Below are 24,745 nucleotides of genomic sequence, written 5' to 3'. Positions count from 1 at the left end.
TTAGTGTCTTTGCCAAAACAAAAATGAAAAACAAACAAAAAAAACCAAATTGGGTTACAAAGAGTTGGACATGACTGAAATGACTGAGCAATACGTGCCAAGCACCGTGCTAAGCAGTTTCCCAAATATTATCTCATTTGATCCTAACAACAACCTTGTGAGGTGGGTGCTGTTATTAGTGCCATTTTGCAACTGAGGAAACTGAAGCCAAGTTAATTGACTTGACCAGGATCACAAACACACACACACATACATACACATACACATATGAACATGCACATACACACACAACACACACACACACACTTGAGAAGATGGATTTAAACTGGATTTAAACTCAGGTCTTCCTGACTCCAGGTCCAGTGTTCTGCACCATTAGCTACCTCAGGTCAAGTCAAGGGATCTGAATAAGATGGGAGAAATGATACTTGGATTGTGAAGGATGAGCTTCTTAGACCATGACATGGTCTCAAAAGGCAGGATATTCGTGTTATGTGACCTGTAGTGTGGAGCAGTGGAAATAACTGTGGATTTGGGCATTGGCAAGACTCCGATTCCGTTCATGGTGGGCTTCCAATTCCTCGTCTGTAAAATGAAGAGTTTGGACCACATAGCCTCTGAGGTGACCTCCAGCTCTAGGGTCAGTCAGTAAACAAGCAGTTATTAAAGCGCCTGTTACCTACCAGGCGCTATATTAAGTGCTGAGGATACACAGAAAGGCAAAAGACAATCCCTGCTCCCAAGAAGTCCACAGCCTAAAGGGGAGACAAAAGCTAGGCAGTTATGTATGAGCAAGATACATGCAGGATAAATTGGAGATATTCCCAGAGAGTTGGATGGCCCTGGCATTAAGGGAGAACAGGAAGGGCTTCCTATAGAGACTAGGATTTTAGATGGAGCTTGAAGGAAGCCCAGATTCAGAGGTCCTGTAACTATATGAATGTTAGCTATAATTATCAATAAAGGGCAGAAGACACAAACCAACACATTACAGGAACTGGAGGTATCTGTGGGTTATTTAGGTGATCCTAAGTCACACTGTTGGCAAGTAGAACAGCTAGACTTCAGAAGCACATCTCCTGACCCCAAATCTGATATCCTACCTTCTCTCTCAGGTCATCTCTCAGTAAGGGCTTTGACAGGTGTCTCCTCTAGTTACTTTTGCAACAATCTTGACCAAGAGGACAGAACAGGTTGCAGATAGAATAAACCTGAACAGCGACAAGGTGAACAGGAATGTCCTTGGTGCTGTAATGGAAAACCACAGCTCAACACCTCAAAGATTGAAGCAAAGCCCACATCACACAATTGGCAATATGCAGGCTCCCTCCAAGAAACGTGATTCACAGAAACTGAAGCATGCCTGGTTTCCACTCATAAGAGAGCCTTAATGAACAAAGGAAGCTCTGGGGAAACCCACATGGTAATTCCAGGTGTTGAAGACAGCCTATGAAATGTTACTCCCAGATGGGGGCAAATCGAAGTTGCTCTCTTCCACAGGCCAGAAGTCAGGCAGGGACATTGGCTTGGAAGAAGATGGAAAAGGTTTGGCACTGCCTGGAAGAGCCTGAAATAAAAAATAAGATAGGAACCACCTGCTTTCACTATCTGGCTGGCTCTGTGAAAGGTTTAAAGCACTCCAGACTCAAGAGAAGTTTTGACTGTTATGTTTGTCTGCTTCATAAATGCAGTCCTGTTGGGGTACCCTGAGAAAGACAATTTTTAGCCCATCAGCTAGCATTTTTTGAGAGTCCATTAAAGACCAAGTTCTGGGTTTGGTGCTGTGGGGCATAAAGGGATGTCCAATAACGTGTCTCTGACCTCGAATGAATTTATAACTTGAGTTATGATGGCATGGACTGTGTCTGATTGTATCACCAATTGCTTTGCACACAGTGGGAGCTTAATAAATGCTTATTAAGTTGAATTTGTTGAAGGGGGAAGATATAATTTATACACATGAAACAGGAGTGAAAAAATATTCTTTAATATTGCAAAAGATTTGTAATTTAATCAGTATGGATATGCCTTGTACCAATGTAGACCGCAACATCTTCATGCCAGAGAGGATGGTCTTCCCAAATTTCTGTGGTCAATACAATTGAACCCAGCTCCACCCCACCTCACCCAAGCCAATCCAACCCAACTTAAACTAATCCTACTTCATCCCACACCAGTCAATTCCATCTCAGGCATCCCATTTCAGCCAACCCAATCTAACCTAAAATAATCCTACTTTAGCCTAGCCCAGTTTGACATCTTAGTCAAACTAATTCAATCCAACTGGATTCATCCTCATCCCATCTTATTCCATCCCATCCCCCTCCAACCAATCCAACTCAGACCCACTCAATCCCATCTAAAGCAACCTGATCTGATCTAGTACAATACAATAATCATTAAGTATTCCAGCCATTTTCTTACCATTTTTTCCCCCTGCCTGCTGTTATACTCTCTGAACCAGTAGATCTTCTTAGCTCTGGAATGCCTACCCTTGGGCCTGGGCTTTCTTCATTGGTGAATGTGGCTCATGACCTACAATATCTAACCAGACCCAGCCATGCTTCACATTCCACTCTGGCCACCTTCTGGCCATCTGCTCTGTCTTCTAACCCTACCCTCTTCTCCAAACTCTGCTTTCCAGCTCTGTAATTGTAATCAAATTGATACTATCTTTGCTGCTAGAAAGTTCATGTCAGTCAACTCCCACATGGCACAACTTAACATCCCTGCGAATTCTCAAATCAAAACACACCTTCCTACTCATCATTCCTTTATTTGTCTTCTGTAGAACACAAGCTTCTTAAGAATGGGTCCTGTATGGTCTTCCTTTTGGGTAACTTTATCTCTTACATAGAATTCCTGACAAATAGTAAACACAATGTTTTCTCATTTGTTTATTCAACTGCTATGAGCTCATATATACTGTATGGGGTTATAAAGGGGGAAAAAATGAAGTCTCTGCCCTCAAGGAATCATAGGATCACAGAGTTAGAGCTGGAAGGAGAATTGAAAGACACAGAGTCCAACTTCTCATTTTACAGATGTGGAAAGTGAGGCAAAGAGTGGTTTACTTGCCCAAGATCACACACTTAATAAGTCATATGAAGTGGTATTTGAACCCAGTTCTTCCTACCTTCAGTCCAGTGTTCACTTCACTATAGCATTTTGCTTCTTAATAATGACAATACTTGTCATTTCTACAACTATTTAGGGTTAAGCTTTACACACATTCTTTCCTATGGTCCTTACAACCCTGTGCTGTTGGTGCTATTATCCCCATTTTATAGATAAAGGGATGAAGCCCAGATGGTCAAATCAAGTCAAAAAGCATTTATTAAGAGTTTACATGTGTGAGTCACTGTGGAAAGTGACTTGGCCAGGCTCACCCTGTCAGGCTTATCCTGTCAGAGACAAGAGTGAAGCCCAGGTCTTCTTTACTCTGAGTCCAGCATTGCATTCACTATACAGTCTACCAGAGGTATGGTGGGTATGATGCTATCTATAAATGGGTAAGTAAATACAAGGTGGTTTGAGGGGTGGGAGTGGGACAGCACTGATGATTAACAAAAATTCATCAGCTGGTTACCACATTTCAGATGAAAAGCCCCTTCAAACATTAACCAGGTAGGTCCTTGGATGACGGGCATGAATCTCAATTGCTGGGTCCACTCCAGAAATCTTTTCCAAGGCTGGCTGTCAGAGCTTAACCTCCACTAACACAGGACCACCTCCATACCATGATGGGGTCTTGGAGAAAGACTTTCATAGTCTTTAATAGGATGAGAGACAACCAGGTAAAAAAGTGCAGTGGAGGGTACACAAATAGCTCTTGAGAAAGAATTAAAGACATCAAATAAAAAAAAAATTCCAGGTTTTAGAGCTAGAGTGGACCTTAAACACCCTCTAACCAACAATAACCCAAACAACAAGCATTGATTAAACACCTGCTATGTGCCAGACACTGAGGAAACCAAGACAAAAATGAAACAGTCCGTGTCTTCAAAGAGCTTACATATTTTGCTGGGGCAGAGATTCTTTGCCTGAGGGGTTCTGTAAACTTTTTTTAATTTGATCACTCCATTTCAATATAATTGATTTCCTTCATAATTTTCTATATTTTATTTTATGTATTTAACAACATGATTGTAAGAAGAGGTCAATAGACTTCAGCAGCCTGGTGAAAAGCCATGACAAAACAAAGTGCCTGGACTAGGGGGACAAGGACATGTCCAAAGATAAGTTAATATGCTAGAAATTCCAAGTAATTTCAGGAGGGGTGGGAGACACTCAGACAAGTGGGGCATACCAGAAGAGGCCTCTGCAAGGACCTGGTACCTAGCACAATGTTCTTTACCAAGTAGGCACTTTATAAATGATTCTCAAATTACATGGAATTGAATTGATGCGCCCAGATTTTCCACAGTCCCAATAACTCCAGGGACACGAGGTCATACTGTATATTTGAAATGAGGTGAAATGGAAGAGACAATGTGCAATAGTAAGTAGAGCCCTGAATGCAGAATCACAAAGACCAGGGTTCAAATCTTGCCTTAGATACTTCCAAACTGTACATTCCTGGGCAAGTCTCTTAATTATTCTTGGCTTCAGCTTCTTCATCTGTAAAATGTGGGAATGAGGCTAGCTGGTTTTGAGATCTGTCCCTTTGAGTTCTAAATCTAGGATCTTATAACTCATACAAGCACAATTTGATCAACCTTTTCCTAAGAGCTTATATATCTGGCCACTGGGCCCTGATGGCTCTGGAAGAAAAAGTGAGGCTGGTGACTTTGCACAGCCCTCCCTCATTCAAATCAGAGTCAATTGCAAGTCATGTCATCATCTCCCTGATGTTGTGGTCCTCTTTGAGAACGAAAGACAAAGCATATAATATACAGAGTAGAGTGCTGTAAGAGATCTAAGCCAAGCATTCTGCCTTGATACTTTCTGTGTGGGTAGCCAAAGGCAGCTCCTTAGGTCACTCATCTAAGGCCAAGGTATTTCCTTAACCTGGAGCAGATTGGGCTTTTCTCTATACAAAGCTTATTGTCCTGAAAAGCCAGAGCTGATGGAGATAGTAGCTGCCTGTAGAATTGTTCTGAAGACTGTAAAAAGACTATCTGGACCCAAATGCTTTCCTAAAGCCTCTACCACTAAAGCATTCCTCAGGGTCTCTTGAATATGTGTATACATTAACTGCATTTGAATATTTCTGAAGCATCACTTTACAATGTACATGTTTATGCCTTAAAAAATCAATTATCACTTCCCAATGATTCCTTCCTTTCCCTCATAGAATTATCCCTTATAACAAAAGGAATACTATTAAGCAAAGCAAAACAAATTTTAGCTGTGCTTGACAATGCATTAAAAAATTCCCCATTTTGTACCCCTAGTCCACCACTTCTCAACCACTGGACAATAGGAATGCTTCATTGCCAGCCAATCCTCTGGAGTAAGAACTGATCACTCTATTGATAAGACTTGGGATGTCTCATAATGGTGCTTTCTCAAGCATCCCTTTCATCATGTCACCCTCAGACTCTCAAATCTTCAACAGCCCTCATTGATGTAAAGGATGAAGTTCAAGCTTTATAGTCAAGCTAGCTTTCAAGTTTTCCACAATAGGGCTTCAATTTACTCATAGGATCAAAGACTCATAGATCTACAGCTGAAGAGACCTCAAAAGCCATTTAGTCCAAACCCCCTCACTTACAGCTGGAGGAAACTAAAGATCATGTGATCACAGATTTTGAGCTAGAAGGGGCCACTAAGGTCATCTAGCCCAATCCTATTATTTTATAGATGAGGAAATTAAGACCCACAAAAATTATGGCACTTGTCCAAGGTCATGTATAAGAGGCAAGATTTGAACCCAGGTTCTTTGACACCAGAACCCTCTTTCCAACTTTCCTACTCAAAACTGATTTTCTAGCTAGACTGACCTCCTTACTTTTTGCTGAATTAGCAGGGTAGATATTTCCCTTGCTTCCTTCCATTCCTCCATCTCTCTCACTCCCTCTTTTCTTCCCTTCTTCTCTCCCACTTTCCCTCTTTTCCTCCTTCCTTCCTTCCTCCCTCACTCTTTCCCTCCTTCCTTCCCTCTTTCCTCTTTTCCTTCCTTCATTCCTTCCTTCCTCTCTCCTTTCTTTCTTCTTTCATTCCCTTCTTCCTTTTTCCTTCCTTCTTTCTCTCCCTCCCTTTTCCCCTTTTTTGTTCCTTCCTTCTTTCCTTCCTTCCTTCCTCCAAAGACACATTTATTGAGTGATTTCTATTTTTCTGTTAGGAAGCTATAGAGTTTAGATAAGACAGACCTCTAATGGCAGGGGATAAAATAGAATTAGAGCTAAGAATATATTGACTATGTAGTCCCTTACTGGCAAGTGTGCTTATGAGAAATGTAGTTTTTTCCATTTGAAAGGAGAGACTGAAGGGTCATGGGAGATCAAGGCTGGTGAGAGAAAGGGAGAAGCCTGAAAGCTTTGGAGTCCCAGGGCGAATACACATTTTAGGTCAGCAACCAGCTTATTTCAAGAGATGGGCATACTCCCCCGAGCTGAATGTTATCAGGAGCAGCTGATGCCCTGTCTTGTTTGCTGTTCCACTTAAGGAATGATCTTCCTGGACAGAATTTGCTGATGTGCTGGTCCCCCTTTCTTTCCACTTCCTCCCCCTCCACTGCCTCACTGTTACCTGGCAAAATGCCACCAGGTTCCAAGTTTCCTGCTCTCTTTAAATCTTATTTGCTGTCTGAACCTTTAATGGGTTTTGTGTCCAGATAAACATAAGCTGACTTTTATGGCATTCTGAGTGAGTGTTCTAAATGATTGGACTAGACCATCTCTACAACTTAATAGTCTTAGAAAGTCACTAGAATGTGTCAGAGGGGTGACTTGACCTCATGTCTTCTAGAATTTTAGGCCAGTTCACCATCCACTATGCCAAAAGTTTTTTTAAAAAATACTCTATGAGATCCAAGGGAGAACTTGGGGGTTTGGGGAGATGAGAAGCTTCCTTGAGAATATAATATTTTAATTGGCTTTCAAAATGGGGTAGGAATTCACCCACTGGGAGATGGAGAAGAATGGCACTCCAAGCATGGGAACAGCTTAAGCAAAGACATAGAGACAGGAAAATGCGGCTCATGTACAGGAACTGGCAAGGAGCTCAGCGTGTCTGTGTCCTACATCACATGCAGCAGAAATGCTCAGTTTTGCTCAGCAGCTCACACATTTCAGAACTAGGTTTCAACCCAGGGTTGCTGGCCCCAATTTTAGTACTGTCCCTTATGCCACACTGATCCCTCTGACTGGGGCTTCCTGGCCCAACTTCAGGGTTTTTAGAGAAGTCACCCAGCTCTTAGAGCAGAGGTCAGAGGAGACATCGCCCTCGTCCTTGGAACAAGAGTTACAAGTCATTCAAATGTCCCTCTGGTTGAGACCTCCAATGCCTTAGGTGAAGGAGCTTTTGAAATAAGAATAGGTTCAAGTGAAGTATCACTGCAAAACTCTGTGTGTATACAAACACACATGTATATGTAAACACACATGCACAAACACGTATGTACACATGTGTATACACAACACACGTGCACGTGTATGCATTCATGAATATATACACATGTACACATATGCATGCATATAGACAGAGATGGGGAGAGACAGAGAAACAGAGACACAGAGAGACACAGAGAGAGAGAGAGAGAGATATGGATAGATAGATTCTAAATACTTACCGCCTTACCATTTGGGGAAAAGGTGAAATAAATGATTTGCCTTGAGGAAGAAAAAGCTGAAGAATAGACTACATGACAGCTTTCAAGCACAGAGGAATCATTGTTCAGGGGAAGATGGGAGCCATTTCTTCATCCTTGAAACAGAAAAAATCATGGAGAAGAATTGGGCTGAAGTTACAGTAAGAGGAGGGGAAGAGAGAAGGAAAGCTGGCTGGTTGGACTGCAAGTTGGGTGGAGTTGCTGAGAGAAGAAGATGATGGGGGACTTCTAGGTGGCATTGCAGTGGAGAGAGGCCTGGTCTGGAGTCATGAAGAACTGGGTTCAAATCTGACCTCAGATACTTATTAGCTGTGTGACTCTGGGCAAGTCACTTAACCTATCTGGATCTAAGTTTCCTCATTTGTAAAAAATGAGGTGGTTGGATTCAATGGTCCCTTCCAGCTCTAAATCTGTAACCCTCTATCACCTTCCCAAGGACCATGATGTTAATGCCCTGATTATTCCTTTCACTGATGAGTATTACAACCCCTCTGTATCTTAGCAGATGGCCTTTGAAGGTACCAGTGGACAAAAATGTCATCATTTTAAGGATGGTCGTATGGCTATATAAACCAATCAGCCCACCAGTGCCTACCCATCCCTTGTGTGTAGGGGCTTCAGCCCAATATACTCCATGCTCATTTCCTGCTTTGGAACCACTACCTATTACTCAGGTTTCCTCCTCCTGTCTTGCCCTTAAATATTTGCAATTCTGGACCAGAGCCAGAACTAGGAGGAAGCTAATGGGCCTTGCCCAAGGGCATAGCAATTTAGAGGGTGCTGACAACATGGGCACCCCTTCAGCAGGTAGAAACAGCTCAGGTCAGCACCTAGTTAGCAAGAATTATTAGTCAGTACATGAAACTGCCAGGTGGTATGGTTTCTTCCCCTTCAGCTGGGCCCAAGGTGAGCTCCTCATAACCCTGGTCTGGCTCTGCCCCTTTTGCTGTTGGTGGCTTCCCAGTGAACCAGGGCAGGAATGCCAGGGTCCTTGTCTCCGCATGCCCTGAACTCCCTATGGGCAAGTGTCCCGGGACATCTCCCCTCTCAGGACCTTGTTTTTCTGAGGCTTAAGCTCCCCTAAGCCTCCAAATAAATTTGTTTTGTTGCTTCTAGTGCCGGAATGACTACTTGGAGCTTTACTATGGATCATTCTTGGCTTGATACAGGGTGGACTTTGTTCAGTTTCTCAGGTGCCAACTCAGACCAAACCTCCTCCCCTTTTGAACCATCCCCTGCTATCGTCCTTAAGTACCAACATACACATTTACCTTCCCTTCTCTCCCCAGCAGTCCCCCAAAGCATCTGACATCGGAGACCTACCATGAGCTCTCTTCTCTAGAATCCCCACCCTTTATGTTATCCAACTCATGTGTTTTCTCCATTAGCAATTTCCCTGTTCCTTCCCTTCTCCTCTTCAACCTTCTAGTTCCTCATTATCCTGGTGTATTGGAAAGAGTTATGGATTGAGAATCTGCTCAGCTGGTTTAAGTATCACCTCTGCCATTTAGAATTCAGTCTCTGGGGTTCTCAACCAAAGTGTCATCCTTGATTCCACCTTCTTTCTCACCTGCTGGTCTATTTACTCTTCCTCACTAATCTAGAGATGGAGGGGATGACCTCAGAGGGTATTTAGTCCAGCCCTTTAATTTTACAAGACTCATCATCTCCCATCTCCATGTCTTTGTACTGGCTGTCCACCATGCCTGGAAGGCCCTCCTTCTTTACCTCTGCCTCTTGGAATCCTTAGTTACATTCAAAACCTCAGCTCAGATACCATCTTCTACATCAGAGGTGTCAAACACACACCTCTGAGACCCATAATATTCCCCAGTGTGGTCAGAACCAGATTAAGACATAATTGGAAATATTTAACAAAATAAATAAAAATACAATACAATGTAGATAATGTTCATTTGTGGTTTTCTAAGTCAATATAAACCCTCCTTATGTAGGGTTTAGTGGTCCCTGTTTCTATTTGAGCTTAATACTTCTGTGCTACAGGCACGTGGAGATCAAAGAAGCTCCCTAGATATACAGCCGATCTTTAGCATTTCTGAGTTCAACTTTCCTGACATTAAGCATTCCCGTGATTTTATTAGTAACCTCATTTTTACTTTCATCAACCTACATACATTCATGACTGCATGCAGTAGAGAAAAAAAATGAGAAACATGATACGTGTCAATATGTGGAATGGGTGGTCTCCTACGAGGTGCTTCTCTGGTCTTATTCATCCTATCATTGCAAATTAAAGGGCTCCCCATGCATTCAGCACATATTCTCGTTGTTTGATTTTAAAATTCAAGTTTTGTGTGGCAATGATGCCCTCTCCTTGCCCCCCAAGCATAGTGCAAGGTGTTTGGGCTCTCCGCAAAGGCAATGAAGAGTGTGGTGAGAAAATACAGATGTTCGATAAATGCCTGCAGCCACCAGGTGGGAGTTTGGTGTGAATGAATTTGTTATATCTGCAAACAAGAAGAAAGCATTTATGGTGCTGTAGATTTCATGTGTTATGAAGAGTGAATTGTCTGAAATCAGTGTTTTGTTGTGTTTTTTAGTTGAGATGTTAGCACAAATTCTAGGGAATCACCAGCAAGAAGAATGTTTTATATGTTGACAATTTTATGTACTGCGTTTTATGGGTTATTTCATAATTACTGTGTTAGGAGAAGTGCATATTATCAGAATTAATGTTTTGTTATAAAGACTTGTATGCAGAAAAGTTTATTTTCAGCAATCCCTAGTGAAAGATTGAAGTTTTTGGTGGTTGTGGGAATCTAACTCCCTATTTCTCATAGGTTCAATGTATTAAAAAAATTTACATTTTTCACTTTCACATTGTTTTCTAGGTATGTTACCCCTATGAAAGTTGAGGATTAACTGTATATGTAATAATAAATATATAATATATTATGCATTATATAAATATATGATAATAAATATATTATATGAATGTCCATGTTATTACATATACACATATGTATGTCGGTGTGTACAGGCAGGTAGGTGGCACAATGGATACAGTGCTGGGCCTGGAGTTAGGAAGACTTGAGGGCAAATCCAGCCTCAGACATTTATTAGCTGTGTGACTCTGAGCAAGTCACTTAACCCTGTTTGCCTCAGTTTCCTCATCTGTAAAATAATCTGGAAAAGGAAATGACAAACTGCTCTCCTATCTTTGCCAAGAAAACCCCAAATGGGGTCACAAAGAGTCAGACACCACTGAAATGACACAACTATAGATATACACACATATGTATGCATATAAATATACATACATATACACATCTGTGTATATACATATGTGTATGTATGTGTATCCATTTTATATTATATACATATACAAATATACATATGTATTGTTGTTCTGAGGCTGCTGGTGCTGTGGGAAGAATATTGGGTCTGGAGTTAGAAGATGATAGATCAAATCTGACCTCTGCTGATTATTACCTCTGTGACCTTGGATCAGTCACATCATTTCTCTGAGCCTCAGTTTCCCCACCTCTGAAAGAAGGGCATTGGACCAGATGACCTCTGAGGTCCCTTCCAGCTCTAGATCTTATGACCTGGGTTCAAATCTTAATTCTTCAACTTACTGTGTGATATTGGACAAGTCACTTAACCTCCCTAGGAGCCAGTTTTCCCATGTAAAATGAGGGGCTTGGACCAGATGGCTGACTCACTCATCTCAAGACATCTCTTTTAGAGATAAAAAAAAGAGGAGTCTCAGGGACCTGAGAGGGCAAAGCTAAGATCCAGAGTGTTGGTAGCAGATTGTCTACCTCCTGAGAGGCCAAACCTTCTTCTGCCTGCACACCCATCCTCCCTGTGGTCTTGGGGCTGCAGGAGCAGAAACTCCCAAATACCTTGTTCAGGCACGTGCTGCTGTCCCCCTCTTCTGCCTGTCTCCTCCCACAGCCCAGCGCCTGCCTCCATGGTCCTGCCCAGGCGGCTGGTGCCTGAAGGCTCTGTGGAAGGCGTTGACTTTGGGTTTACAAGCAGCTTTGGGAGTTTACTGCAGCCGGCTTGTTGACTAATCAAAGGTGTCTTTGGTGGAGGCATGTTAACGCAGCCACCTGGAAATGGGAAGGCGCCGGAGAAGTCGTTCCTTGCATCAGCTCCCAGAAAGCTCTCCTCATTGCAACCTACCTCCAGCAACACCAGCATTCTTGAATCTGTTCATGCATGACTGGTGTTCACTGGCCAAGAAGATCCATTGGCTTATCTCCCAGGACCTCTGACCCTGGCATTGACCCCAGGTATACAAGAGCTCTATCCTCCAAGAATCCAGAGGGAGGAAAGAAGCCTCAGCCCTGGCAGGCCCCAAAGCATGCCCTTTGCTGCATGACTGATGAAGTGGGACCTGGAAAGGCAATACGTCCCTAGGGCTGACCAAAGTCAAGTTCTCATTCGGGCAAAGAACCAGATCTAGATACACAAAACACTCTAAGATTTACAAAGCACTTTATAAATATTATCTCCTTTGATCCTCACAACAACCTTGGGAGGTGGGTGCTATGATTATCCTCATTTTGCCGATGAGGAAACTGAGGCAAGACAAAGGCTAAATCACTTGCCCAGAGTCACCCAGATAGTAGTGTCTAAGGCAGGATTTGAATTCAAGTCTTCCTGATCCTGGGTCGAGTATTTTAGACACTATGCACCTAGCTACCAATATAACCATTTTAGATGGGACCATGGTAGAGAGAGGTCATGTGACATGGTAGAAATCCACTGGCCTTGGAGCCTCAAGGGACTTGAGTTCAGATAATGGCTCCAAACTTAGTAGTTATGTGGCCTCAGGCAAGCACTGACCTCTCTAGAGAGCAACAGGGCAGAGGGTCTGCTTCCTCATCTGTAAAATGGGCGTGAGAATGCTTATAATTCCCTGGTTCATAGGGGTATTGGAGAACACTTGGTCAGTCTTAAGCTGTGGCAAAAAGGCGGCTTTTTATTTTTGTCATTCAGTTGTTTTCAGTTCATGACTCTCCCCTGACTCTCCTCTCCCTTGTCTCCACCCTTCACCCCCTATCGACCACTACCCAAGAGTCACATTCCAGGTAGCCCCACTGTACCATTTGCCACCATTGTCATTTACTCCCTGCTTCCCATCTCTCTCCTCTACACCCTTCCTCCAAACAGCTGCCAAATAGACTGTTCTTAAAGAATGAATCTGACCAAATCACTCTCCAGCTCAAGAACCTTCAGTGGCTCCTTCTCACCCCTATCATTAAATACCAGTTCTCTGTTTGATATTTCAAGCCCTTCCCAACTTTTGTAGGCTGATGATCCATGACCCCCACCACACACACACACACACACACACACACACACACACACACACACACACACACACTCTATATTGGCTTATTTGTTGTTACCTATACACGACATTATGCCCTATGCTATGTCCATGAACAGGCTGATCCTCACGCCGGGAATGTTCCCCCTCCTCACCTCACAAAAGCTCTCACTTCCTCCAAAGCCCAGCTCAGGTACCACTCCTACAAAATTGTGAGTGCCTACCCTCCAATTATAATTACTAGGTATATAGTTCTATATAGTTAGCTGTGTACATGTTGTATTACCCTGAGAGAAGGTAAGCTCTCTGAAGGCAGACATGGTTTTATATCTGCCTTTTTATCCCCAACACCTCCTCACAGTCCCAGGCACACAGTAGGTGACTCATGAATGTTTCTTGGATTGAATTGAATCTGGGTTAATTTCTTACCCCTTACTAGACTATAAGCACCAGGAGGCCAGGACCCCATGCTATGGAAATTTTGTATCTCCTCAGTGTTCTGCACAAAGTAGCTGCTTGATCAAGTGTGTCGAATGAACCCAGGTTCCTTGACATCTGGCCCATCGTTACTTCTATTTCTCTGTGTTCCCCGATCACCGCCTGAGATCTTTCACGTGATGTCAATTTTTACTGCTTCTTAGCCGTCCCTGGGACAGGCTGCCAATTTTTAACCAGGGTAAAGTCATCCGGGAGGTTTATGGAAAGTCATCAATAGCAGATTCTTTTAAACTCCTAGGCAGCAGTAGGGACGCCACCCTGGAAAAGCATTTAAGCGGAGGAGGCTCTAAGTCTCCTTCCAGACTTGGCAGGCACCCTTTGCCAGCCTCAGAGCACTCAGAGGCACCAGGGAAGGAAGGTTACAGCCTCAGCATGGAAACCTTTATGCCTCTCATTCTGCAGCTGGTATTTTAGTCTCTGAATCACTCAGAGCTCCCCATCCAGACTGAGTAAGACTGTAGGATTATAGCTCTAAAGCTGGGAGGGACCTCACCTGGTCCAATATCTTCATTTTACAGATGAGGAAACTGAGGCCCAGAGAGGTTAAGTAATTTGCCCAAGGTCACACAGGAAGTAAACCTCAGAAGGAAGATTTTAACTGTGAACCAGGCAAACCAAAAAATGCCCCTGCCCTCTTATAAGCTAAGAGAGGACATAGCATGTAAACCGGTATTTACCTGGTAATTTGGAAGAGAGAGCACTAATGAGAGAAATCATTATTAAATGTTTAATGACTGAGTAACTCATCGGCATCAGGAAAGGATGTTCATAGGAGGGATGCATTGTTGTTTATCCATTCGTTCTCCAGGAGGACCGATGACATCACAAAGGTGATGTCTTGACTTGCAAGTGAATTGGATTTAAGTGAGGTGGGGCTGTACAAAGGCATCAGCCTCACCCTCTCCTCCAGAGTCCTTGGGGTCCAGTGGCAAGATATAAATCAGGATGACTGGAGATGGCCCTGCATGTAATGGGAGACCTTGGCCTTTTAAAATTAAGGTCTTTCCCAGGTTTCAGTTTGTCTGAGGCAACACCCATTCAGTGCTGAAGGCTAGGTAAAGGTGGAACACAAGTTGAGTTGTGAAGAAAATGAAGGATTCTAAGGGGTGATGGTGGGCCGGGGTAAGAGGGTAGAGCATTCTAGGCACATGCAAAGGTGGGAGGGGAGATATAAAGTGTGCAAAACTACATATATGGTGTTTGAGTGTTTGAGGGAAAGTCATGTAAAATCAGGTTGGAAAGACTGGGAAGGGCTTTAAATGACAAACAGGAATTTGTATTTTATTATGGTAGCAAGAGGAAACCGTGGAAGCTTCTTGAGCAGGGGAATGACTTGGTTTAGTGGATAGAGCACCAGGCCTCGAGTCAGGAAGATCTGAGTTCAAATCCAGACCCCAAACACTAGCTGTGTGACCCTGGGCAAGCCACTTCACCCTGTTTGCCTCAGTTTCCTCGTCTGTAAGAATGAATGGAGAAGGAAATGGCAAACCACTCCAGTATCTTTGCCAAGAAAACCCCAAAATGGGGTTGGATATGAAGAGTTGAACACAATTGAGCAACAGAAGCAGCAGGTTATTACATGGAGCACAGTTCTTGGCTAAGTGCTTGGTAGGGGGTAAGGGGTAGAATTGGGGAGGGTTGTAGAGAGACTAAGGGTCTGGGGTTCCTTTGGAACGCCCCCTCTCACTTTCGTTTCTTCTTTCTTTATTATCCTTTTCTTTTCTCCAACTTGCCCTACCCCAAAAGAATACATGGTCAGTGGTAAGCTTGGAAACAGAGTTCTACCCTAAGCTTATCCTTCCTGTGACTCCACCTTTAATCTCATTTCTTCTTGAGTACAATGTGGTGGAGTGGATTCAGAACCTGACCTTGGATTCCAGTCCTGACTCTGACATTTAACTAGACAATCACTTCTTGCACACTCAGTCTCCTCATCCGTAAAATGGGGATTGTACTTCTTGTGCTACCCACCTCACAGATGTGTAGAAGGTGCTGTGCACTTTGGGAAAGTTGGCTTATGGAAGAGTAAAGTTGTCCTTGGGAAATTGGGGATTTGCCTTCTTAGGATGGGGTTCACAAGGCAGGAGGACCTTGTCATTGCACTCCCCAACTTCTACTCCAAGCTTTTTCCCATCATCCTCATTATCATTGTTTGTTGTTGTGGTTCAGGCCAGAGTTCACCTGAATGGGGGACTCCCAGTATGGAAACTCCTTCCACCAATGCAGATTACCAACCTCTTTGTAATTTAAAATCTGAGAGCGCTGCCTGGGGGCATTGGGAGAGTAAGTAACTCACTCAGGGTCACAGAGCCAGGAGGTGTCCCAGGCAGAACTTGAACTTAAACCTTCCTGACTCTGGGATCAGCTCTTTGTCTAATATTCTACCTCTCATTATTATTCACATTGTTATTTGTGGGAGTGTGAGATGGGAGGAGTATGGGATACAAAGTATGATAATTCTAGAACTGAAAGGCACCTCAGAGTCCATCTAATCTAATCCCACCTTTTCCAGACAAGGAAACTGAGGCATGGAGAGGTTAAGTCACTTACCATCATAGATTTAAAGCTGGGAGAGATCTCAGCAGCTGTCAAATCCAGCTGCTTCTTTTTATAGATGAGAAGGGAAGTGAATCACCCAAAGTCAGACAGGGAGCAAGTATGTAAGGCAGGATTTGAACTTGGTTCCTTTGACCCCACATCCAACAGCCTTTGCACTAAGCCATGCTGGACGGAGACAAATATGTGATCTGTTTGTGTATAAACCTACCATTTTGTCTTCTTCACTCAGAACTCCAATGAATGTGGGTCAGACCCAACAGGAAGTCAAAGGAAGACAGTTTAACAGAACTAAACACAGATCCACTGGGGTCAGATTTTTCTCTGTAGGGAGGCCCAACGGGTTGGGTTGGCTCAACATGGCTTGTCGAAGGTGTGGGCTTTGGGAGGCACATCTATTAAATCATTTTTATTTCAAACTCACCTATGAGACTGGTTTGACCTGATGGGCAACATGGTATCAAGGGAAAAAGCCTGGGCTGGGAGTCAATAGATCTGGGTCTTGTCCTGACTCTGCCACTCAGGTAGCTGTGTAACCTTGGACAAGTCCCTTCAACTCTCTGGGCCTCAGTTTCTTCATCTGTAAAATGGAGAGGTTGGGTTAGCCTCTAGCTCTAACTTAATTCTACATAATTTTATGATATGGGCAGGAATAAGAGAAAATCCTCGGGGTCCTTTCAGAGTTTGACGTAAAGGATAATCCTATTCTCTAGGGCAGAAAATAGGGATGGGGGCAGATGTTTAGAGGAAAGAATCTCAGTTTCTCACATCCTGTGGCTGACTTTTTCAGATTCCTCAAGCCCTTGTTCTCTGCTTCAGACCCAATGAGCTACTACTTCCTGGGCATATTCAGACTCTCCTCCCCTTGTTCTCGTAGCTCTGAGAACAGTAATTATTATATCAACCCTGCCATTCCTGGAACAAGGTGGTGCAGAGGATGGAGCGCTGGGCTTGGAATCAGAAAGATCTGAGTTCAAATGTGACCTCAGACACTTATTAGCTGTGTGACCCTGAGCAAGTCACTTAGCCCTATTTGCCTCAGTTTCCTCATCTGTAAAATAAGCCGGAGGAGAAAATGGCAAACCACTCCAGCATCTCTGCCAAGAAAATCCCAAATAGGGTCAGGAAGAATTGGACACAACTGTAATGACCAAACAAAAAGAAGCCATTCTTGGAATAGATGAAGCAATTATTTGTCCTGTGATTCCACTTGTTGACTGTTTAACTTCTTCATTCAAATCGTTCCTTCCTGGCCAAGACGTACCTATGATACACCTCCCCTCATTAGAATGTAAGCTTGTATGGGGGGGGAGATAATTGGGAACTCAAAATTTTTATTTAAAAGTGAATGTTAAAAATAAATACATTTATTTATTTTTAAAGAAAAGAATGCAAGCTTCTTCCATTTTCAGTGATGGGGGAGGGGGAAGAAAGGGAAGGAGAAGGTTGGTAATAATGATGCCTCAAACAGGGCCATTGAAAAAAACTTTTTAAATGTGCAGTAGGGAACAGAAGAAAGTTCAGAAGGAAGTATAGATAAGTAGGACAGTTTTGAAAGTGACTTTTAGAATTGATTATGTACTTTTAAAAAAGTCAACAGTTTTAAATAGAGATTCGCAATTTCATATACAATCTTTTTTGTTCTATGCTGTGTGAATGGAAATATTCTCTCTTTTCTTGGTGTTTAAGGTCAGAATAAAAAAAATTTAAAAAAAAATAAGCTTCTTGAGAGCAGGAATGTCTTTGCTTACTTGTGCTTAGCCCAGTGCCTAGCATACATTAAGCATTTAGTAAACGCTTATTCATTCACCATAGAATGTTAGTGCTGGCGAGGATCTTGGAGGTTAGTCATTTGAGTTCAGTCTTCTCCTTCTGTGGTTGAGGAACTGAGGTCCGTAGAGCAGAATAATTTGCCCATACTCACAGAACTAATAAGGAGAATTCAAGTCCGGGTCTTCCAACTCCCGGGCCAACATCTTCTCTCATGCTATTCATTTCATCATATCAAGAAATCCTCTTGGGATCTCCCCTGTCTTGGCACTTCTCTGTCATTCTGTGTCTAAATCCTATTTCCTCTTCTAAAGTGTGAGCTCTGTGAGGGCAGGGATCCTCTTTATATTACCCCCTCTTTGCATATCCAATGGATAACCACATGCTGCATACAGTAGGCACTCAATCTATGAGTACTGGGGTGTCATTCAACAAATACTAATGAGTATCTACTATGGCACTTGGAATTGTTTCTTTAAACAAGAAGAAAAGAAAGAAGTTTAATTGCTGTGTTTTTTAATGTGTTAAGTTTGATGCCCAAAGGGGCCAGAGAAAAATTACACCCAGAACTTGTCATCAAGGAACCTTAAAGTTGGAAGAGATATCTTGAGTTCATCTATTCCAACCTACTTCTGTGGTAGGACTTCTCCTCTTTGTAGTGCCTGGTACATAGTAGACACTTAATATATGCTTTGGGGAATCTGAAAAACCCTGGATAAAAGGAGTCAGAGACAGAGAGAGAGAGAGAGAGAGAGAGAGAAAAGAGAGAGAGAGAGAGAGAGAGAGAGAGAGAGAGAGAGAGAGAGAGAGAAGGAAGGATGGAGAGAGGAGGCAGGATCCTTAACAAATGCTCAAATAATATTTTATTGAATATTCTCATTTTCAAGGACCTCACTCTATATAGAGACAATGCATTCCATTCATTCTTTTTTAAAATGTTCTTTTATTCATATCCTTTAAAAAAAACCCCATCACCTCCATTTCCAAATATGTTCCTCCCCTCTTTTTTAATTAACGAACTATCCCTCATATCAAAGTTGCATTTAAAAATTAGGAAAAACATTTCAGCACAATCAACAGTATCTGCAATTTTCTCCAGTCATAATCCCTCACCTCTGCAAAGAAGGGGAAGAAGCTTATTTTCTCATCTCCTCCCAGTGGGAAGAGATGCTTGGTAGTTATTATTACACAGGATTCAGTTTTCTCACCCCTGCCCCTTCACTCCATCCCCCATTTACAGCATTGTAAGAATTGAACTTAATATTTTCCCAGTTCTGCTTATTTCACTCTGCATCAGTTCATCTAAGTCTTCTCATGCTTCTTTGAGTTCTGTATATTCACCATTTCTTAAAGCACTATGATTCTATTTAGATACCACCACTTGTGTAGCCTTTCTGCATCAATCGGCATCGACTTAGTTTCTTGTCTTTTGCCACCACAAAATTATAAGCATTTCATTCCATCAGTTCTAATTATGAAGGAATTCTTCCTGAGTTCGGGGTATGGGCCAGTTGTACTGGGAGAGAAAGTGGGAATTCAGACCTCCCCAGCATAGGCCCTCCACCTCCATCTTCATCCTCAGCTCCATTCCTTCAATCAACTAATCAATCACTAAGCATATATTAAGTGTCTACTATGTACCGGGCACTAGAGATGGAGAGAAAAAAGCGAGACAGTTTCTACAATATATGATAAGGATGGGAAGGCAGATTGGGGCCAGGTCTCAAAGAGCTTTAAATACCATACATATTTATTCCAGAGGGTTGGCTGGATTGGGTAGTCTTTAAAAAAATGGGGCTGGGGGTTTCCGGATCTGAGATCCTGCACAATCACAGCCTCCTCTTCAGGCCCTAGGATTAGGTTAAATTGGGTTTCAGCCAACCTGCTCCTTTACAGTTTCTCAGGTTTGGGAGGTGGAGGTGGAACTGGAGACCATAATAGCTACCAGATGGCTTACTTAAAATGGAGCCCACTTAATGTCATGTGGATTTAAATGGGGTGAGCTTTTAAGTAGGCCAATCTGCTGAGTAAAACCCCAAGCAGCAGAATATGGGTTTGGATGTGGGGCTTGCCCCAGGATCACTGGGGTGAGTCCAGGTTCTAGAAGGAGCCAGGCTTTCTTTTCCCTCTCCCTGTGTTCTTTGCCCCACTCCCTGGATTACTGAAAATACATTCCTAGGACAACTTCTCTCCATGTCAAATAGCAACCCTGGGGTTGTTTGGCAAATGGAGACCCTGGTACCTGTAAATACCATCTCCACCTCTTTGTCTCTGTCCCTGTCTCTGTCCCTGTCTCTGTCCCTGTCTCTCTCTCTCTCCTCTCTCTCTCTCTCTCTCTCTCTCTCTCTTCTCTCTCCCCCATCTCCATTCTCTTTATCTTTGTCTCTCTTTCTGTCTCTATCTCTCTCTGCCTTTCTCTGTCTCTGTCATCTATGTCTCTCCCCCTCTCTGTCTGTCCCTTTATCTCTCTCCTCTCTGTTTCTCTGTTCCTGTTTCTTTATCTCCCTCTTTCTGTCTCTCTGTCTCTTCCTCCCTCTGTGTCACTCTCTTTCTCTGTCTTTGCTCTCTGTGTTCCTGCTTCTCTCTGTCTTTTTCTTTTTCTCTGTCTCTCTTTGTCTGTCTCTGTCTCTCTGCCTCCCCTCTCCCTCCCTCCTCTCCTTTCTCTCTCTCTCTCTCTCTCTCTCTCTCTCTCTCTCTCTCTCTCTCTCTCTCTCTCTCTCTCTCTCTCTCTCTCTCTCTCTTCTCTCTTTCCCTCCCTCCCCCCTCTTTGTCTCTGTCTCTCCTTTCTGTCTCTGTGTCTGTTTCTCTCTCCTTTCTCTGTCTTTCTCTGTCTCTGACTCTCCTTTCAGCCAGGGTTTTTCAGATCCCCAAAGACAGCAAGGGTTTGCTAATTATATTACCTTTCCTTTTCCTGAAAAAAAAGAAAGAATACACTTCGAAAAATTCAACTCAGAATCGCCCCCCTCCCCTCTCCAGACTTCCTGTTCCTTAACTGAAGCCATCTCCCTAAAATTAGCAAAATGTTCCCTTTTTTTTCCTGCAAAACAACAGTCCCTCTGAAAATGTCTATTTCCCTTTTGGACCAAGATTCGTGTAAGAGTGTCAGGCAGAAGGGAAATTGACGGGTTCCAGCTTCAGCCACTGCCTGTCTCCGGGTCCAAGTTCTGTGTGTTTTTCAGCCTCTTGCTGACTAACTGATACCAGCTTCAGCATGGACCATCTGATGTTAGGGATGGCAGAAACCAGACTCCCTGAAATCCAGGCCTGAAGAAAGGGCTCCTGGAAAGAATTGGCCAGAGATCCCGAGCCTTGGCAACTGTCTCCTTCAGTTGGGAAGGAGAGACTGTTTCTTCAAGATTTAATTTACAAGGGGGATGGAGGAGGGGGGGAATTGGCACAGGTGGTTCGGGCTTCGACTTCTGGCTCAGGAGAATGCTGTTCCATCCTGTCCTCTCTCGAATGGCAGTTCACATTTCTCTAATGCTTGAAGGTTTACCAAGCATTTTCCTCATAACTCTGTGGGGTGGGGAGTGCCAGTCAGTCAGCAAACATTTATTAAGTGCCTACTACGTGTCAGGCATTGTGCTAAGTTTAAGAGATTATTATCTCCATTTTATATGTGGAGCCCACGGTCAAAGACCCCAAGTTCAGGATTTACGTGAAGATCAATCAGCCATAGGCCTGGGCTCCATATTGCACCTCTTTGGTTCATTCTCCCCCTATCCAGAGTTTCTTCTGGGCACCTCAAATGTCCAGTCCTCCACAGTTGTGGGTAAAAAGGCCTCATTTTCCATGAAAGCACTCAAGGAAACAATGTATATCAGACACAGGACAGCTTTTATTTCACCCTCTGCCCCCCCCCAATGCAAAACAGCATATACACAAAGGATTCACGATAGCTGACAAACAGAAAATATAATTCATATGCCTTTTCTCATGAGTCCCACCAAGTTCCTCTGGGACCTATATCATCCTGTAGGCTTATAATACTATTCTAAGGCTTTGGAATCCCCAAAGAAGGGAGTCAAACTTTGGGTTGCTAGATAGATATTCAACCATTCATGCTCTACTGAATCTGCTGTCTATCCCAGGGACCTAAACTGGCTCCTAACCTTATAGTACTATTCCAAGAGTTTGGATTGCCTTTTTAAGACAAATGTACTTGAGGGGCAGCTAGGTGGCGCAGTGGATAGAGCACCGGCCCTGGATTCAGGAGGACCTGAGTTCAAATCTGGCCTCAGACATATAACACTTACTAGCTGTGTGACCCTGGGCAAGTCTCTTAACTCCATTGCCTAACCCCCCCCCCACAAATGTACTTGAAATTGCTAGAAAGACAACCCTCAAGGAAGGACAAGCAACAACCTGTGAGATCTGAGATGACACGTAGAGTCCTTGATCCAGTAACTCTTGATATTCTTCCAGAAAGCTGTTTGAAATTCCTACCACCCAGTCCTGTAATTCATCTCTCTGTCTCTGTCTCTGTCTGTCTGTCTGTCTCTCTCTCCGGCTGAGGAGCTCCCCCCTGCCTCTCCAAAAACAAAACCAGAAACTTGGGGACCCAGAAGTTCCTGCCACTTCTGTGCAAGCACTCAAGGTAACCATGTATATCTCATAGAGGACAGTCTTTGTGCACCTTACAGAAAATGCAAAATTATAGAGAGGACTACCTCTGGTTGCCGCCACTCTTGGGCCTGACAGGTTTTGGTGCAGCCTCTCCGAAGCCGTCTTTTCTGAGGCTGAAGGAGTGGTGTGGGGAGGGGCTGCCATGATATGTTGGCTTCACCTTCAGGGACTTCTCTCAGGTCTCTAGTTTCTGTCTCATGCTTATGCATTTGTCCTATATTTTATTGAGAGTTTCTGAAGTTCTGAGCAGGATTTTTCTATCAGAACTGTACATTAGAGACATTAATCTGGCAGTGGTATGTACACATCTGTTAGTCTCCCATAATAAAGTCAAAGAAAGCATATTTTCCTCCTTCAATGAACACTTTTGAAATAAAAGGCACAGATGCTCCCTCAGATGGCTTTCCTGTCAAATGCCAGCCATAATTTATGCAAATAAAACCCAAACTCCATTAGTGCCATTTCTCATACTGTTCCCTTTAGCCCAGGCTAGGGCTGGGCAAAGCCCATGGTGCTGATTGAGCACTCCCCTGCTTGGGGAGTCAGGAAAGGGATAGCAGGGAAGTCCCTTCAGTGGCAGAAGTCAAGGACTAGACTTACTCAGCCGGTATCAAGAACCAGCCAGACAGGTCAACAGATGAGAGACGGTGCTGAAACCAGAGACATAAGATCAACAGTGCCAGGAAAGGTCTAGCCTTCGGAATAGAATGTTTTGGCATAGGCTAATTGGCTGGGATGTAGAAGAGGGGCTTACTGGATGTTTCCTAAATTAATTGAATGACAAGGGGTGTCATGAAATCACAGAACTGGAACTTCTATTATGGAAGGAACCTCAGAGGTCACCTAGCCTAATAGAGGAGAAAGCTCAAAAAGGTTAAGTGACTGGCTGGTGTCACACAGGCTGTCAGCAGCAGAGCTAAGGTTCTAGGTCTTCTAAATCCAGACGTGGCCCAATCTCTTCTATGTTTCCGCCCTACTGGCAGGTTCTATTCCCAGTTCTGCCATTACTTAGCTATGAGATTTTGGAGCAGTCACTTAGTCATCTCTGAGTTTCATTTAACTTAATTTAATTTCAGTTAATCAAGAAGCCTACAGTGTGCCAACCCTTGTGTTAGGTGTGAGGATAGAGAGACAAAAATGACCCATGCTTGCCCTTAAAGCGACAAGTACACATATAATGCAGATATGAAGAAAAAATATATATCTATGCAATAAACATTAATTAGGCACCTACTATATATATAAGAACTTAAAGCGAGTCCTAGGGATATAATGACAAAAAAAGATACCAACCTGCAGACAAGTCTAATCTTTCCATCTAATTGGATGGACAGACAAGAGCAAAAAATCAGCGATGCAAAGGAGAAGGAGATGGCTATAACAAACAGGTGTGGACAAAAATTTGTGAGAAATTAGAGAAGGGAGAGACCATTTCCTGGGGGAAGGATGCTTCATGGAAGGGGTTGTGTGTGAGTTGAGCAATGAAGGAAGGGAAAGATTTCAGGAGACAGATATGAGAGGAAGGAGACATTTTTTGGTGATGGGGAAGAATGTGAGCAAAGAGAAAAAGAAGACAGCATGGCTATGTGGGATGGAGCCCAGTTGGACTGGAATATAAAAACCTTAAGGGGAGTGACATGCAATAGGATCAGGGCCCGGTTTCAGAAGGCCTTGAATGCCAGGGTCAGGAATTGTTCTTTTTTGATTGAAAATTTTTGATTGAAGAAAGGATTATTATCAGAGCAATGCCTAGGGATATTCCTAAGGCACTGATAGGAAGGATGAATTGTAGAGGGATTGGACTAGAGGCAGAGAGAGCAGATGGTTCTTATAGACAAGATGAGCGCCTGAAGTGGGGGAGATTCCAAGGGGAGTGGAGGGGGGGGTCCAAGAGGTATAGCAGAGAAAGGAATTGTAGAATTTGGCAACTATTGATGATAATTATATTAATTAAAAATAATGAAAGATAACATTTATATAGCACTTTAAAGTTTGCAAAGTGTTTTGTATATGTTACCTTATTTGCTCCTCATAATAATCTGGTGAGGTCAGTGCTATTATTATCCCCATTCTACAGATGAGGAAGACAGAGGTCAAGTGACTTGCCCAAGGTCACACAGTTAGTTAGTCAGTGCCGAAGGTGGTATTTGAATGTAAGTCTTCCTGACTCTAGTTTCAGCCCTCTACTCTTGGTGCCCCTGGCTATCCCACTAACG

The sequence above is a fragment of the Phascolarctos cinereus genome, unplaced genomic scaffold (genome assembly GCF_003287225.1).
Source record: "Phascolarctos cinereus isolate Bilbo 61053 unplaced genomic scaffold, phaCin_HiC Scaffold_1;HRSCAF=81, whole genome shotgun sequence".
Taxonomy (NCBI): Eukaryota; Metazoa; Chordata; class Mammalia; order Diprotodontia; family Phascolarctidae; genus Phascolarctos; species Phascolarctos cinereus.
Note: the sequence above shows the minus strand (reverse complement) of the source record.